The sequence below is a fragment of the Tachyglossus aculeatus genome, chromosome 2 (assembly GCF_015852505.1).
Source record: "Tachyglossus aculeatus isolate mTacAcu1 chromosome 2, mTacAcu1.pri, whole genome shotgun sequence".
Lineage (NCBI taxonomy): Eukaryota > Metazoa > Chordata > Mammalia > Monotremata > Tachyglossidae > Tachyglossus > Tachyglossus aculeatus.
In genome coordinates, this window is record NC_052067.1 from 167,031,285 (window position 1) to 167,050,049 (window position 18,765).

At 44.8% G+C, this 18,765-nt stretch overlaps 1 non-coding gene across 1 annotated transcript; it reads left to right on the forward strand.

Annotated features, from left to right (window-relative positions):
* Positions 1-16,866: 16,866 nt before the first annotated feature.
* LOC119924672 lies at positions 16,867-16,992 on the forward strand. Its single transcript, XR_005449371.1, has one exon. It is a non-coding gene; the product is annotated as a U6atac minor spliceosomal RNA (small nuclear RNA).
* The last annotated feature ends 1,773 nt before the right edge of the window (positions 16,993-18,765 follow it).

Below are 18,765 nucleotides of genomic sequence, written 5' to 3' on the forward strand. Positions count from 1 at the left end.
CACTTGGAAGTATAATTCAGCAACAGAGACAATCCCCGCCCACAGCGGGCTCACAATCTAGAAGGGGGGAGACGGACATCAATAGCATCATGAATTCCATTATCCCTTCTCAATGAGACCATGCTATCTACCTCATTTCAAGTTCATTTTTTACATCTGGCAGCAGATCCACAGAAAAGGGGGGACATATCTGTTGTCCATTGAAGCCTGCAGAGTGGATAGAGCACAGGCTTGGGAGTCAGGAGGTTGTGGGTTCTAATCCCAGCTCCACCACTTGTCTGCTGTGTGACCTTGGACAAGTCACTTCACTTTTCTGTGCCTTAGTTACCTCGTCTGTAAAATGAGGATTGAGACTATGAGCACCAGCTGAGACAGGGACTGTGTTCAACCCGATTTGCTTGTATCCACTCCAGTGCTTCGAGCAATGATTTCATTCATTCATTCAATCGTATTTATTGAGCACTTACTGTGTACAGAGCACTGTACTAAGTGCTTGGATAGTACAATTTGGCAACAGATAGAGACAATCCCTACCTAACAATGGGCTCACATAAACTGAGCACTTAACAAGTACCCTTATTATCATTATTATTAATAATAATAAAAAATCCATTTTTATTAGTATTGTTTTCAATGCACATGTGGTCATGACCCTTCCTTATTTTTTTATAGTGTTTGTTAAGTGTTTATGATTTGCCAGGCACTGTGCTAAGCTCTCATACTGGACAAAGTCCCTATCCTGCATAGGGCTTACGGTTTTAATCCCCATTTCACAGATGAGGTAACTGAGGCACAAAAAACTGAAGTGACTTGCCCAAGGTCACACAGCAGACAAGTAGCGGAGCAGGGGTCAGAACCCAGGACCTTCTGGCTCACAGGCCCAAGCACTATCCACTAGGCTACACTGCTAATAAAATGAATAGAAAGTGAATGCTGCGTGAAGTGAATAAAAATGGGAAATGTTGGGTTGAAATGTTGGGCTCCCACCATCACTTGCGCCTCAGTTTCCTCATCTGCAAAATGGGGATTAATATTGCGAGCCTCACTTGGGTTGTGCACCTAATCCAACCTGATTAGCTCATATCTACCCCAGTGCTTAGTACACTGCCTGGCACATAGTAAGCCCCTAACAGATACCATTAAAAAAAGCGAAAAACAAATATGTTTTCCTAGAAGCCAAAGCGAATCTGGATAGTGAATGCCTGGTGCTTGTTTGTTTGTTAGGAAAGAGCAAACATTGGGAACCAAAATCAAAGTCTTCCCCTCGTGATCCTCTTGGACCATGACAGATTCTCTCCCCATTGCCATAGAAACAGAGAGACGTATCTGTACCAATCGACTTTGAATTCTGAGACTTGAATCTCTTGCCAAAGAGAGGATGTTGGGTGTGTGAAGTGAAAAAGCCAAAGGATGTGCCATGTATATGGTTTTGATGAGAGAGAGAGAGAGAGAGAAAGAGAGAAAGAGAGAGTGAGAGTTTGTGTGTGAGTGTATTGGGATCATCATCATCAATCATATTTATTGAGTGCTTACTATGTGCAGAGCACTGTACTAAGCACTTGGGAAGTACAAATTGGCAACATATAGAGACAGGATCATGAGGTGTGGAGGTGAGAAAGAGGTGAGGTAAGAAAGATATAAACTTTGATGACTCTCTCTCCCCGTTTAGTCTGTAAGCTCACTGTGGGTAGATATTGTGTCTGTTTATTGTGTATTGTACTCTCCCAAGTGCTTAATACAGTACTCCGCACTCAGAAGGCGCTCAATAAATATGACTGAGTGGATAAACAGCCTCAAGTCAGTCTTTTTTTTAATCATATTAGTTAAACTCTTACTATGTGCCAGGCACTGTACTAAGCGCTGGGGTGGAAATGAGCTAATTGGGTTGGACACAGTCCCTGTCCCACAAGGGGCTCACACTCATAATCCCCACTTTCCAGATGAGATAACTGAGGACCAGAGAAGGGAAGTGACTTGCCCAAGGTCACAAAGCAGACAAGCGACAGAGCTGGGCTTAGAATCCAGGTCCTTCTGACTCACAGGCCTGGGCTGCATTCAAGAGGTCACACTGCTTCCCACAAATCCACACCCTCAAACCAAGGGGCGAAAGAAACAGACTCTCTCTGCTTCGGTTTCTCCAGAAAGAATGGCTTAAGAATGCCGGCTTCGTGAGGGGTTTGAGGGCCGATTCATTCATCCTAGTAAAAGTTCATTGAGAACGGTAAAAGCTAAGCGGGATCCCGACTAATTAATTAGGTCCTTATCTCCCTGGTGTGGATTGCTGTGAGTGTCTGGCGTATCCTTCAGAGAGCTCGACACTCTCTAAAGAGAGCTCGTCCCTAAGAGCAAAAGCCATGCAGCCGTGGGCTTTTTCCTTGTAGTGCCTTTCAATCAATCGTATTTATTGAGCGCTTACTATGTGCAGAGCACTGTACTAAGCGCTTAAGCCATTGTGCTAAGCCATTGTACTAAGCCATTGTGCACAGGGGGCCGTGTTCTTCCCCCGGGGTGATCCCCAATTGGACAGTGCAGCAGAATGGATAGAGCCCAGGCCTGGGAGTAGGAAGGACCTGGGTTCTAATTCCAACTCCACCACTTGACCGTGGCAAAGTCACTTCACTTCTCGGGGCCTCAGTTCCCTCATCTGTAAAATGGGGATAAGACTGGGAGCCCCACATGGGACAGGGACTGTGTCCAACCTGATGAACTTGAATCTATCCCAGCACTTAGAACAGTGCTTGGAACATAATAAGCGCTTAACAAATACCATTAAAAAAAATCCCAGTTAAAAACACATGGAGCTGGGAGTCAGAGCACCTGGGTTATGATCGCACTCAGCCAGTTGGTCAATCAAATCTTTTGAGCTCTTACTGTGTGAAGAGCACTGTGCTAAGCACTTGAGAGAGTAATAGTAATAATAATGATGGTATTTGTTAAGTGCTTACTTTGTGCAAAGCACTATTCTAAACACTGGGGAAGTTACAAGGTGATCAGGTTGTCCCACGGGGGGCTAACAGTTTTAATCTCCATTTTACAGATGAGGTAACTGAGGCACAGAGAAGTTAAGTGACTTGCCTAAAATCATACAGCTGACAGGTGGTAGAGTGGGGATTTGAACCCATGACCTCTGACTCCAAAGTCCGTGCTTTTTCCCCTGAGCCACGCTGCTTCTCCAACAATAAATGATCATAGTCCCTGCCCACAACAAGGTTACAGCCTATACTCCTCTACTGATCTGCTGTGTGATTTTGGGTAGTCACTAAACTGCTCTGTGCTTCAGTCTCCACATCTGTAAAATGAGTTTCAATACCCTACTTACTGTGAGGCTCATGTGGGGCTGTCATTTATTAGCACTGTATTAAGCAGTGTAGTCTAGAGGAAAGAAAGTAGGTGTGGGAATCAGAGGACCTGGGTTCTAAGTCCACCTATGTCACTAGCCCATTGAGTGACCAACCCTGGACACGTCACTTAACTTCTCTGGGCCTCAGTTTCCCCATCTGTATAATGAGAGATCAGTAACCGTTCTCCCTTCCACGTTCTCACCTGTCCCTCCATTGACCCCCAGCCCACATCCTTCCCCTGGCCTGGAATGCCGTCCCTCCATACATCCACCAAGCTAGCTCTCTTCCTCCCTTCAAAGCCCTACTGAGAGCTCACCTCCTCCAGGAGGCCTTTTCATTCATTCATTCATTCAATTATATTTATTGAGCACTTATTGTGTGCAGGACACTGTAGTAAGCACTTGGGAAGTACATGTTGGCAACATATAGAGACAGTCCCTACCCAACAACGGGCTTACAGTCTAGAAGGGGGAGACAGACAACAAAACAAAACATGTGGTCAGGTGTCAAGTCATCAGAATAAATAGAAGTAATGCTAGATGCACATCATTGACAAAATAAATAGAATAGTAAATATGTACAAGTAGAATAAATAGAGTAATAAATCTGCACAAACATATATACAGGTGCTGTGGGGAGGGGAAGGAGGTAGGGCAGGGGGGCTGGGGAGGGGGAGAGGAAAAAGGGGGCTCAGTCTGGGAAGGCCTCCTGGAGAAGGTGAGCTCTCAGTAGGGCTTTGAAGGGAATAAGAGAGGTAGCTTGGTGGATGTGCGAAGGGAGGTCATTTTAGGCCAGGAGGGAGGACATGGGCCGGGGGTCGACAGCAGGACAGGTAGGAGGGGGCGAGGGGATGGAGAGCCTTGAAGCCGAGAGTGAGGAGTTTTTGCTTGATGCGTAGGTTGACTGGTAGTCACTGGAGATTTTTGAGGAGGGGAGTAACATGCCCAGAGCATTTCTGCACAAAGATGATCTGGGCAGCGGCATGAAGTATTGACTGAAGTGGGGAGAGACAGGAGGATGGGAGATCAGAGAGGAGGCTGATGCAGTAATCCAGTCGGGATAGGATGAGAGATTGAACCAGCAAGGTAGCGGTTTGGATGGAGAGGAAAGGGAGGATCTTGGCGATGTTGCGGAGGTGAGACAGGCAGGTTCTGGTGATGGATTGGATGTGAGAGGTGAACGAGAGAGCAGAGTCGAGGATGACACCAAGGTTATGGGCTTGTGAGACGGGAAGGATGGTAGTGCTGTCTACAGTGACAGGAAAGTAAGGGAGAGGGCAGGGTTTGGGAAGGAAGATAAGGAGATCAGTCTTGGACATATTGAGCTTTAGATGGAGGGCAGACATCCAGATGGAGATGTCTTGAAGGTAGGAGGAGACCCGAGCCTGAAGGGAGGGAGAGAGAGCAGGGGCAGAGATGGAGATTTGTAGAGACGTAGGCCTTCCCAGACTGAGCCCCTTTTTTCCTCTCTACCTCCCTATCCCCCCGCCCTACCTCCTTCCCCTCCCCACAGCACCTGTATATATATTTGCACAGATTTATTACTCTATTTATTTTACTTGTGCTTATTTACTATTCTATTTATTTTGTTAATGATGTGCATATTGCTTTAATTCTATTTGTTCTGATGATTTTGACACCTGTCTACATGTTTTGTTTTGTTGTCTGTCTCCCCATTCTAGACTGTGAGCCCATCGTTGGGTAGGGACCATCTCCGTATGTTGCCGATTTGTACTTCCCAAGCGCTTGGTACAGTGCTCTGCACACAGTAAGCGCTCAATAAATATGATTGAATGAATTTAGACTGTGAACCCCCTGTGGGGCAAGACCTTTTCAGCTCCAAAAACTGTCTCTTCCCTTTCATCCATTTCATTAGAGAAGCAGCGTGGCTCAGTGGAAAGAGCCCGGGCTCGGGAGTCAGAGGTCAGGGGTTCGAATTGTGACTCTGCCACATGTCTGCTGTGTGAACTTGGGCAAGTCACTTAACTTCTCTGAGCCTCAGTTCCCTCATCTGTAAAATGGGGATTGAGATTGTGAGGCCCCCATGGGACAAGCTGATCACCTTGTATCCCACCCAGCGCTTAGAACAGTGCTTTGCACATAGTAAGCACTTAACAAATGCTATTATTATTATTATTACATTCCATACTTCACTCTTCTGCCTAGATCATTTTTCAAAAACAAAAATGCCATTCACATCTCCCCCCTCAGCCAATTAGTGATATTTATTGGGTGCACTGAGGGCAGAACACTGTATTAAGAGCTTGGACAAGTGCAATACAACAGCATTGGTAGACCTGTTCCCTTCCCATATTGAGTTTACAGTCTGGAAGGAGAGGCGGATATTAATATAAATAATCCATACTACCTCAAGAACATTCAGTGGTGCCTATCCACTTCTGCATCAAACAGAAGCTCCTCACCATCAGTTGGAGAAGAGTGTAATAATAATAATAATGATGGCATTTATTAAGCGCTTACTATGTGCAAAGCACTGTTCTAAGTGCTGGGGAGGTTACAAGGTGATCAGATTGTCCCACATGGGGCTCATAGTTTTAATCCCCATTTTCCAGATGAGGTAACTGAGGCCCAGAGAAGTGAAGTGACTTGCCCAAAGTCACCCAGCTGACAAGTGGCAGAGCCAGGATTTGAACCCATGACCTCTGACTCCAAAGCCCAGGCTCTTTCCACTGAGCCACGCTGCTTCTCTAGTGTAGCCTAGTGGATAGAGCATGGGCCTAGGAGTCAGAAGCGCTTAGAACAGTGCTTTGCACATAGTAAGCGCTTAATAAATGCCATCATTATTATTATTATTAAGGGCATAGGTTCTAATCACACCTCCGCCACATCTCTGCTGTGTGACTTTGGACAAGTCACCCCTCTGGGCCTCAGTTCCCTCATCTGTAAAATGGGGATTAAGACTGTGAGCCCCATGTGAGACAGGGACTGTGTCCAACCTGATTAGTTTATATTCTACGTTAGTACTTCGTTCGTGGTTGGCCCATAGTAAGAGCTTAAGAAGTTCCATCATCATTATGATTATTATTAGTCCACCGCTTTCCATGTCTCTTCCAATGTTAGAGGTGGCTCGATTTGCCCCTCCAACAAATAGGCTCCCCCAACCGTATCTTACAATTGAAGAAGCAAAAGAGGAGGATTTATCTCCTTTAGAACCCCCCTCCTTTTCAAAAAAAGCCAAGAAAGGCCCTTCACTGAACCCGTTCAATTCAATAATTCAAGAGGAGAATAAAGTAAATCTTGCGCAAGATGAGTGAAAAACCATCTTACCACACAGAGAGACAGCTGGATAAAGAAGCTGACCTTTGTTAAAAGAAAAAAAAATCTCTCCAGTACCCGGTGTTTGGGGTTCAGTGGGGATCCTGCTGGGGAATCTTGAAGAGATCCACATTCCTATTCCCATTTCTTCTCCCTTTAACGGTGAAATTTCCTTTCAGGTTGATGTGTCCTCTCAGGCACAAAGAGTTCAGCCTCTCCCTCCCAGTTGATTCTGGTTCATTTCCTGCAGGGTCCCGTCCCATGCTGGGAGTCCGATCAGCAGCTGCAGGTGGTCAAATCGCCAGGCTTCTGCAGCTGAGAGGAGGGACGGAGAGCTGGGAATAGCAACCGAATTGATTGTCAGCTCTCAGAGCTCTGACTCTCCTCCACTCTGCAGACCTGGCTCCCTGGCTCTAGCTTTTTGGTATTTGAGCGGAGAGATATTACCCTCTAGCAAGAGAAAGAAAAGGGAGAGAAAACATGTATCAAACACTTAAGTCTGTGCAAAAAGAGCCAGCAGATTGGACACAGTCCCTGTCTCACACATGGATCACAATAGGCCAAGCAGGTATTTCACCCCTATTTTACAGATGTGGAAGCAGAGATCCAGAAAAGTTAAGTGATTTTTTTTATGGTATTTGTTAAGAGCTTACTATGTGCCTGGTACTGTACTGAGCCCTGGGAGAGATAGAAATGATCAGAATGGACACACATGGATCACAATAATAGTCATAGTTGAGGTATCTGTTAAGCACTTACTATGTGCCAGGCACTGTATTAAGCATGGGGGAGATACCATGTAATTGGGTTGGATACAGTCCCTGTCCCATATAGGAATCACATTATGATTATTTATATTGATGCTATTGTTGCCTGTCTACTTGTCTTATTTTGTTTTGTTGTCTGTCTCCCCCCTTCTAGACAGTGAGCCCATTGTTGGGTAGGAATTGTCACTGCAACCTTAACATATCCCAAACAGAGCTCCTCATTGTCCCACCCAAACCCCATCCCCACTGTGACTTTCCCATCACTGTAGATGGTACCACCATCCTCCCTGTCTCATAGCCCATAACTTTAGTGTTGGATTAATTCAATCATATTTATTGAGCACTTTCTGTGTGCAGAGCACTGTACTGAGCACTTGAAAAGTACACTGCATCCTCACCTCATCTCTCATTCAATCCACATATTCAATCTGTCACTAAATCCATTCAGCTCAACATCCACAACATGGTGAAAATCCTCCCTTTTCTCTCCATCCAAACTGCTATCACATTAATCCAAGCCCTTGTCCTATCCTGCCTTGATTACTGTATCAGCCTCCTTGTTGACCTCCCTGTCTCTTGTCTCTCCCCACTCCAGTCAATCAATCAATCAATCATCTTTAATGAGCGCTTACTGTGTGCAGAGCATTGTACTAAGCCCTTGGGAAGTACAAGTTGGCGACATATAGAGACAGTCCCTACCCAACAGTGGGCTTACAGTCTAGAAGGGGGAGACAGAGAACAAAACCAAACATATTAACAAAATAAAATAGACTAGATATGTACAAGTAAAATAAATAAATAGAGTAATAAATATGCACAGTCCATACTTCACTCTGCTGCCCGGATCATTTTTCTGCAAAAGCATTCAGTCCAAGTTTCCCCATTCCTCAAGAACATCCAGTCGTTGTCCATCCATGTCCACATCAAACAGAAATTCCTTCCCAAGGGCTCCGAAGCACTCAGCCACCTTGTCTCCTCCTCCCTTACCTCCCACCTTTCTTACCACAACCCAGCCAGCAAGCCTCACCCTCTAATTCATTCATTCAATTGTATTTACTGAGGGCTTACCATGTGCAGAGCACTGTGCTAAGCACTTGGGAGAGTACAATACAACAATAAACAGACACATTTACTACCCACAAAGAACTTACAATCTAGAGGATGCCAACCTGTAAATCGTACCTTGATTTTGCCTGTCTCCTGCTGATCTACTGTCCACATCCAGCCTCTGGCATGAAATGCCTTCCCTCTTAATATCCAACAGACGATCACTCTCCCCATCTTCAATGCTTAATTGAAGCCACGTCTCCTCCGAGAAGCCCTCCCCGATTAGGCCCTCATCTCCTCTCTCTCACTCCTTTCTGCACATCCCTTGCCCTTAGATTTGCACCCTATATTCACCCCTCCCTCAATCCCATGGTACATATGTGCTGGGAAGGAATTTTCTGTTGCTGAATTGTAATAATAATAATAACGATGGTATTTGTTAAGCACTTACGTGCCAAGCGCTGTTCTAAACACTGGGGTAGATACAAGGTAATCAGGTTGTCCTACGTGGGGCTCACAGTCTTCATCCCCATTTCACAGACAAGGTAATTGAGGCACAGAGCAGTAAAGTGACTTGCACAAAGTTACACAGCTGATCAGTGGTGGAGCGGGGATTAGAACCCACTACCTCTGACTCCCAAACCAGTGCTCTTTCCACCAAGCCACGCTGCTTGTACTTCCCAAGCACTTAGTACAGTGCTCTTCACACAGTAAGTGTTCAATAAATATGATTGAATGAATAAATATACATAATTTACATTAACAGCTATTTCCCCCCCTAGACTGTAAACTCCTTGTGGGCAGGGAACATATTTACCGACTCTGTCATACCGCACTCTCGCAAGCATTTAGTACAGTGCTCTGCACACAGTAAGTGCTTGATAAATATGATTGATTGAATGAATTTAAAAACACGATGGACTGATTGATGGTTTAAACTCCTTCAGGTCAGGGATTATGTCTACTTTACTGTATTCCCAAATGCTTAATACAGTGTTCTGCAAGCAGGGAATGTTCAGTAGATACTAGTTGTCATGACAACGCCAACTCTCTCCTCGACCCCCTCCAATCTGGCTTCTGCCCCCTACGTTCCATGGAAACTGCCCTTTCAAAGGTCACCAATGACCTCTTGCTTGTCAAATCCAACAGCTCCTGCTCTATCCTAATCCTCCTCGACCTCTCAGCTGCCATCAAAACTGGGGACCATCCCCTTCTCCTCAACACACTATTCAACCTTGGCTTCACAGACTCTGTCCTCTCCTGGTTCTCCTCTTATCTCTCCGGCTGTTCATTCTCAGTGTCTTTTGCGGGCTCCTCCTCCCCTTCCCATCCCCTTACTGTAGGGATTCCTCAAGGATCAGTTCTTGGTCCCCTTCTGTTCTCTATCTACATTCACTCCCTTGGTGAACTCATTCACTCCCATGGCTTCAACTATCATCTCTACGCTGATGACACCCAAATCTACATCTCTGTCCCTGCTCTCTCTCCCTCCCTCCAGGCTCATATCTCCTCCTGCCTTCAGGACATCTCCATCTGGACGTCTGCCTGCCATCTAAAACTCACGTCCAAGACTGAACTCCTTATCTTCCCTCCCAAACCCTGCCCTCTCCCTGACTTTCCCATCACTGTTGACGGCACTACCATCCTTCCCGTCTCACAAGCCCGCAACCTTGGTGTCATCCTCGACTCCGCTCTCTCGTTCACCCCTCACATCCAATCCATCACCAAAACCTGCCGGTCTCACCTCCGCAACATTGCCAAGATCTGTCCTTTCCTCTCCATCAAAGCCGCTACCCTGCTCGTTCAATCTCTCATCCTATCCTGTCTGGATTACTGCTTCAGCCTCCTCTCTGATCTCCCATCCTCCTGTCTCCCCCCACCTTAATCCATACTTCACGCTGCTGCCTGGATCGTCTTTGTGCAGAAATGCCCTGGGCATCTTACTCCCCTCCTCAAAAATCTCCAGTGGCTACCAGTCAACCGACGCATCAAGCAAAAACTCCTCACTCTCGGCTTCCGGGATCTCCATCCCCTCGCCCCCTCCTACCTCACCTCCCTTCTCTCCTCCAGCCCAGCCCGCGCTCTCCACTCCTCTGCTGCTAATCTCCTCACTGTGCCTTGTTCTCGCCTGTCCTGCCGTCGACCCCCGGCCCACATCCTCCCCCTGGCCTGGAATGCCCTCCCTCCGAACATCATCATCATCATCATCAATCATATTTATTGAGCACTTACTATGTGCAGAGCACTGTACTAAGCGCTTGGGAAGTGCAAATTGGCAACATATAGAGACAGTCCCTACCCAACAGTGGGCTCACAGTCTAAAAGGGGGAGACAGAGAACAAAACCAAACATACTAACAAAATAAAATAAATAGAATAGATATGTACAAGTAAAATAAATAATTTTTTACAAAGCTAGCTCTCTTCCTGCCTTCAAAGCCCTACTGAGAGCTCACCTCCTCCAGGAGATCTTCCCAGACTGAGCCCCCTCTTTTGTCTCCCCCTCCCCACCCCCTCGCCTCACCTTCTTCCCCTCCCCACAGCACCTGTATATATGTATATATGTTTGTATGTAGTTATTTCTCTATTTATTTTACTTGTACATATTTATTCTATTTATTTTATTTTGTTAATATATTTTGTTTTGTTGTCTGTCTCCCCCTTCTAGACTGTGGGCCTGCTTTTGGGTAGGGACCATCTCAATATGTTGCCAACTTCCCAAGTGCTTAGTACAGTTCTCTGCACACAGTAAGTGCTCAATAAATACGATTGAATGAATGAATGAATGAATGAATGAATGAATGAGTGATCTGCAGTCCATCACAACCGTGAAGTCCCAACCTGACCCAGAAGAAAAAAAAATCAGGAGGAAGGTTAATCCATTCATCACTGGTACATACTGAGCACTCACTGTGTGTGCGCAGAGCACCGTACTAATTCTTCGGTCAATGTGTTCAACCTGATTAGCTTTTATCGAATCAGTAAGTAGCTCTCCTTTTGAGAGCTCACCTCCTCCAGGAGACCTTCCCAGACTGAGCCTCCTCCTTCCTCTCCCCCTCCTCCCCCTCCCGATCCCCCCTGCCCTACCTCTTCCCCTCCCCACAGCACCTGCATATATGTTTGTACATATTTATTACCCTATTTATTTTACTTGTACATATTTCCTATTCTATTTATTTTATTTTGTTAATATGTTTTGTTTTGTTGTCTGTCTCCCCCTTCTAGACTGTGAACTCGCTTTTGGGTAGGAACCGTCTCTATATGTTGCCAACTTGTACTTTCCAAATGCTTAGTACAGTGCTCTGCACACAGTAAGTGCTCAATAAATGTGATTGAATTGAATTGAACTGAATCTACCCCAAAACTCAGTACGGTGCCTGGAACATAGTAAGCATTCAACAAATACCACAATTTATTTATTTCAATTAATGTCTGTCTCCCCCTCTAGAAAGCAAGCTCATTGTGGTCAGGGAATGTGTCCATTTACTATTATATTGTACTCTCCCAAAAGCTTAGTACAGTGCTTTACACTCAGTTAGTGATCAACAAACATTATTGAATGAATGAACAATTATTATTATTATTATTATTATTATTAGAAATGGTAGCCCCACTCACAGAAAGTTCACAATCAAATGGGGGAGACAGATGTTAGAATTAATTACAGATTTTCATATCTGTAATTTATTTTCATTAATGTCTGTCCCCTCGACTCTATGCTGTAAGCTCGTTGTGTGCAGGGAATGTGTCTTTTTGACTCTATAATAAATCTTGTCAACATTCCTGGAAGACAGACTGCATTGAGTCAGTCAGTCAGTTAATCGTATTTATTGAGCACTTCTGTGCAGGGCACTGTATTAAGCACTTGGGAGAGTACAATAGAACAATACCACATTCCCTGCCCAGAATGAGCTTACAGTAAACAGGGGGAGACAGAAATTAAATTAAGAGAGGAGAATAGTTGTAGTGGTATTAATCAATCAGTGGCACTTATTATTATTAATAATAATAATAATTGTGGTATTTGTTAAGTGCTTACTATGTGACAGGCACTGTACTAAGTGCTGGAGTGAATTCATGTAAATCAGGTTGGACAAAGTCCTTTTCCCACGTGGGCTCACAGTCTCAGTCTCCATTTTTAAAGAGGAGGTAACTGAGGCCTGGAGAAGTGAAATAACTTGCCCAAGGTCACATAGCAGACAAGTGGCAGAGCCAAGATTAGAACCCCCTAACTTCTTGACTCTCAAGCACATGCATTATGCCATCTGCTTCTCCAGCAGTGCTTGGCACATAGTAAGCGCTTAGCAAATACCATCATCATCATCATTATTATTTATTTAGTGAACACTTCCTATGTGCAGAACACTGTACTAAGTACTTGGGAGAGTATGGAGTTGTTGGACTTGTTCCCTGTTCACAAGGAGGTTACAGTCTAAGGGGGCTTGCTAGTAATAATAATAATGGCATTTATTAAGCGCTTACTATGTGCAAAGCACTGTTCTAAGCACTGGGGAGGTTACAAGGTGATCAGATTGTCCCACGGGGGCTCACAGTCTTAATCCCCATTTTACAGATGAGGGAACTGAGGCACAGAGAAGTTAAGTGACTTGCCCAAAGTCACACAGCTGACTATTAGCAGAGCCGGGATTTGAACCCCTAACCTCTGACTCCAAAGCCCATGCTCTTTCCACTGAGCAACAGCGTTGCCTAATGGATAGAGCCCGGGCCTGGGAATCAGAAGGACCTTGGTTCTAAAACTGGCTTTGCCACTTGTCTGCTATGTGACCTTGATTGAGTCATTTCACTTCTCTGGGCCTCAGTTCCCTCATCTGGAAAATGGGGATTAAGACTGTGAGCCCCATATGGAGCATGGACTATGTCCAACCCAATTTGCTTGTATCTAACCCACCGCTTAGAACAGTGCTTGGCACATAGTAAGCACTTAACAAGTACCATAATTATTATTATCATCTGTAGAATAGGGATTCACTACCTGTTTCCCCTCCACTAAGATCAGGGGCATCAAGTGGTAAAGGGACAGTATCCGATATGATTATCTTGAGAAGCGGAGTGGTTTAGTGGAAAGAGCACGGACTTGGGAGTCAGAGGTTGTGGGTTCTAATCCTGGCTCTGCCATTTATCAGCTGTGTGACTTTGAGCAAGTCATTTAACTTCTCTGTGCCTCAGTGACCTTCTCAGTACAATGGGGTTCAAGACTGTGAGCCCCACGTGGGACAACCTGATTACCTTGTCTACCCCAGGGCTTAGTGCAGTGCTTGGCACATAGTAAGCGCTTAACAAATACCATCATTTTTTTTTATGTGCCCCAGCACTTAGATCTGTGCTTGGCACATAGTAGATGCTTAACAAAGACCACAATTATTACTATTATTATTAAGTTGGCTTTCCTCAGCAACAGCAGCAGGAAAGAAGAACTCCCTCCCCCTTGATATTCATTCAGTCATTTATTCAATCGTATTTATTAAGTGCTTACTGTGTGCAGAGCATTGTACTAAGTGCTTGGGAAGTACAAATTGACAACATATAGAGACGGTCCCTACCCAACAACGGGCTCACAGTCTAGAATGGGGAGACAGACAACAAAACAAAACAAGGAGACAGGTGAAACAAAACAAGTAGACAGATTCATTGTGGGGCAGCACCTCCCAGAAAGAGGGGTTTGTGATGGTCAGAATACGCTCTGAATATCCTTGTGGTAGGGGGTTGCTGCTTATTTTAGGGCCCAGGGCTTTGTGGTATCTGTGGTAATCGTTAAGCATTTAATATGTGTCATGCACTGATGTCCGACAGAATGCCACTTTCCCCATCTTCAAAGGCCTACTGAAATCTCATCTCCTCCAGGAAGCCTTCCCTGACTAATCTCTCATCTCTCCACCCCACTTCCCTCTTCACTTCGTCACCTATGAACTTGAATTCTCACCCCCCAAATCACTTTCTTTTCTGATGGTATTTAAGTGCCAACTATGTGTGAGGTACTGTATTAAGGCTGGGGTAAATAATGATAACAATAATAATAATAATAATAATTGTGGTATCTATTAAGTGCTTAAAATATGCCAGACACTGTACTAAGCTCTGGGGTAGATACAGACAAATCAGGTTGGACGCCGTCCCTGTCCCAGTGGGGCGCACAGTCTTCATCTCCATTTTACAGATGAAGTAGCTGAGTCACAGGGAACTGAAATTGCTTGTCCAAGGTCGCACAGCAGACATGTGGCAGAGTCGGGATTAGAACTCAGGTCCCGTGATATCCAGAGCAGGCTCTTGTTGTTAGACCGCAGTATTTCTCATTGAAGATAATCACCCCAACCCTCACTTCTCCACTCAGTTTCCAACTCCTTGAGAGCAAGGGGCATTCATACTTTCACTTTTGTATGCTCCCAAGCATCATGCTTTGTACATATTAGATGCCCTGAAGCAGCATGGCCTAGTGGATAGAGCATGGGCCTGGGAATCAGAAGGAACTGGGTTCTAATCCCGGTGCTGCCACATGTCTGCTGTGTGACCTCGGGTTAGTCACTTCACTTCTCTGTATCTCAGCTACCTCCTCTGTAAAATGGGGATTCCACGAGGGACAAGGGACTTTGTCCAACCTAATCAACTTGTATCTACTGCATTGCTTAGAACTGTGCTTGGCACATAAAAAGCACTTAACAAGTAGCAACATGGCGCATGGCGTAATGGATGGAGAAGAAGTTTAGGACTCAGAAGGTCATGGGTTCTAATCCCGGCTTTGCCACCCATCTGCTGTGTGACCTCGGGCAAGTCACTTCACTTCTCTGGACCTTAGTTCCCTCCTCTCTAAAATGAGGATGAAGACTGTGAACCCCAAGTGGGACAGGGATGGAGTTCAACCTGATTACCGCGTATCTACCCCAGTGCTTAGAACAGTGCAGTGCTCTGCACACAGTAAGCGCTCAATAAATACGATTGATGATATTGAGCACTTACTGTGTGCAGAGCACTATACTAAGTGCTTGGGAAGTACAAATCAGCAACATATAGAGACGGTCCCTACCCTACCCAACAACGGACTCACAGTCTAGAAGGGACATGCACTCTTAGGTGAATTCCGCTTCTAATATTTATTTATAAATAAATAATATATACATGGAAAGAAAGAGAAAATTTTATATGTTCACATATATTCAGCGCTTAGTACAGCACATTATTATTATTATTATTATATGTACATTTTCATTAAGCAGTATATGTGCTTATGTAGGGAAGAACGCCCAAAACGATATTCCCACATTCAACATGATCTTTTAAATAATCTATCTGCCACTTCCTCAGTGCAGGTAGCAGGTAGCAACAGAGAAGCAGCGTGGCTCAGTGGAAAGAGCCAGGGCTTTGGAGTCAGAGGTCACGGGTTCAAATCCCAGCTCTGCCAATTGTCAGCTGTGTGACTTTGTGCAAGTCACTTCACTTCTCTGTGCCTCACTTCCCTCATCTGTAAAATGGGGATTAAGACTGTGAGCCCCATGTGGGACAACCTGATCACCTTGTATCCCCCCAGTGCTTAGAACAGTGCTTTGCACATAGTAAGCACTTAACAAATACCATTAAAAAAAATTCAGCAAAGCCTCTCAGTTCTACCTTCACAACATTGCTAAAATCCACCCATTTGTTTCCATCCAAACGGCTACTGCGATGACCCAAGTCTCTATCGTATCCTGCCTTGATGACTGTATCAGCCTCCTTGCCGACATCACAGCCTCCTATCTCTCCCCACTCCAGTCCATACTTCACTCTGCTCCCTGGATCATTTTTCTACAAAAAAGTTCAGTCCATGTCTCCCCACTCCTCAAGGCCTTCCAGTGGTTGCCCATCCACCTCTGCTTCAAACAGAAAACTCCACACCATCAGCTTTAAAGCAGTCAATCATTTTGCCCCCTCTACCTCACCTCATTATTCTCCTACTGCAAACCCAGCCCGCACATTTCATTCCTGTAATGCCCACCTTCTCACCATACCTCCATCTCATCTATCTCGCCGTGGATCTCTTGCCCTCATCCTACCTCTGGCGTGGAACGCCCTGCCTCCTCATATCCTACAGGCAATGACTCTCCCCCGCTTCAAAACCTTATTGATGATGATGGCATTTATAGGGACCGTCTCTATGTGTTGCCAACTTGTACTTCCCAAGCGCTTAGTACAGTGCTCTGCACACAGTAAGTGCTCAATAAATACGATTGAATGAATGAATGAATCTAGACATGGTTCATCCCAATACTTCCAAATTTGGGTAAAGATTTAGTCCGTAAGTGCCACTCTAGACTGTAAGCTTGTTGTGGACAGGGAGTGTGTCTGTTATATTGTCCTAATATACTCTCCCAAGCACTTAGTATAGTGTGCTAATGAAAAGAGCCCAGGCCTGGAGTTAGAGAACCTGGGTGTGTGACCTTGTGCCAGTCATCTGTATGAAAGGAGAGAAGGTTAGCACTCTATTTGAGAAGGATGGAAGAGGTCCTAGTGGTGTTTACAACACATATATGGCTAAGGCATTGCCACCCACTTTGTGGCATAGTGATAATAATAATAATGATAGCATTTATTAAGCGCTTACTATGTGCAAATCACTGTTCTAAGCGCTGGGGAGGTTACAAAGTGATCAGGTTGTCCCACAGGGGGCTCACAGTCTTAATCCCCATTTTACAGATGAGGTATCTATTTTGTCAGTGATGTGCATTTAGCTTTAATTCTATTTGTTCTGACTTTCATTCATTCAATCGTATTTACTGAGTGCTTACTGTGTGCAGAGCACTGTACTAAGTGCTTCTGATGACTTGACACCTGTCCACATGTTTTGTTTTGTTATCTGTCTCCCCCTTCTAGGCTGTGAGCCTGTGGTTGGGTAGGGACCATCTCAATATGTTGCCAACTTGTACTTCCCAAGTGCTTAGTACAGTGCTCTGCACACAGTAAGCGCTCAATAAATACGATTGAATGAATGAATGAATGAAGTGACTTGCCGAATGTCACACAGCTGACAATTGGTAAAGCCGGGATTTGAACCCCTGACCTCTGACTCCAAAGCCCAGGCTCTTTCTACTGAGCCACACTGCTTCCCATCTAACTTTCAGCATTTACTGCAGTGCCAGCGCTTAGTACAGTAGCTGGCACATAGTAAGTGCTTAACAAACACCAAAATTATTATGATGTCTCTGTTGCCGAACTGTACTTTCCAAGCGCTTAGTACAGTGCTGTACACACAGTAAGTGCTCAATAAATATGATTGAATGAATGAATCATTCACTTCCCTGTGCCTTGCTTTCTTCATCTATAATCAATCAATCAATCAATCATATTTATTGAGCGCTTACTGTGTGCAGAGCACTGTACTAAGTGCTTGGGAAGTACAAGTTGGAAACATATAGAGACAGTGTTAAGATTGTGAGCCCTATGTGGGACAGGGACTGCGTCTAACCTGATTATCTTGTATCTACCCTAGCTCTTAGTATAGTGATTAGCGTATAATAAGAGCTTAACGAATGCCGCAGTTATTATCAGTATTATTATAGTAAGCTCTCAATACAACTGTACAATACAACTGTACAATACAACTGTACAACTTTATTTACAATAGTAAATACAACTGACTGATTGAATGCAACCGGTGTCTCCTTTCCAGTTTCAGCAGGTGCTAGAAGAGGGGCACCATGCTGGCTACTAGCATGGTCCTGGGAGTCAGAAGGTCATGAGTTCTAATCCGGGCGTGCCTCTTGTCCACTGCGTGACCTTGGGCAAGTCACTTCACTTCTCTAGGCCTCAGGTACCTCATCTGTAAAGTGAGGATTGAGACTGTGAGCCCATGCGAGAGAGGGACTGTGGCCAACCCCATTTGCTTGTATCCACCCCAGCGCTTAGTACAGTGCCTGACACAAACTAAGTGCTTAAAAAATACCATTATTATTATTATTATTATTATTATTATTATTATTATTATTATTCTTAACCTAGGAGTCACTTTGCTCCTGAGCATTGCAGATTGTAGGTTCTATGTGCTACCATCTTAATAAACCCACTTTCATTACCAATAACCCTCGAGTCTGTGAATCCATTTAGTGAGCTCGAGATGCCCAGTAGCTGGTTCCTCTCAGTGACGCCACCCTATCGTACTCTCCCAAGAGCTCAGTACAGTGCTCTGCGCACAGTAGACTGTAAGTTCCTTGAGGGCAAGGATCATGTCTACCAATTCTATTTACCCTTCCAAGTACAGTGCACTTCACACAGTTCATGCTCAGTAAATTCAATCATTCATTCAATCGTATATATCGAGTGCTTACTGTTTGCAGAGCACTGTACTAAGTGT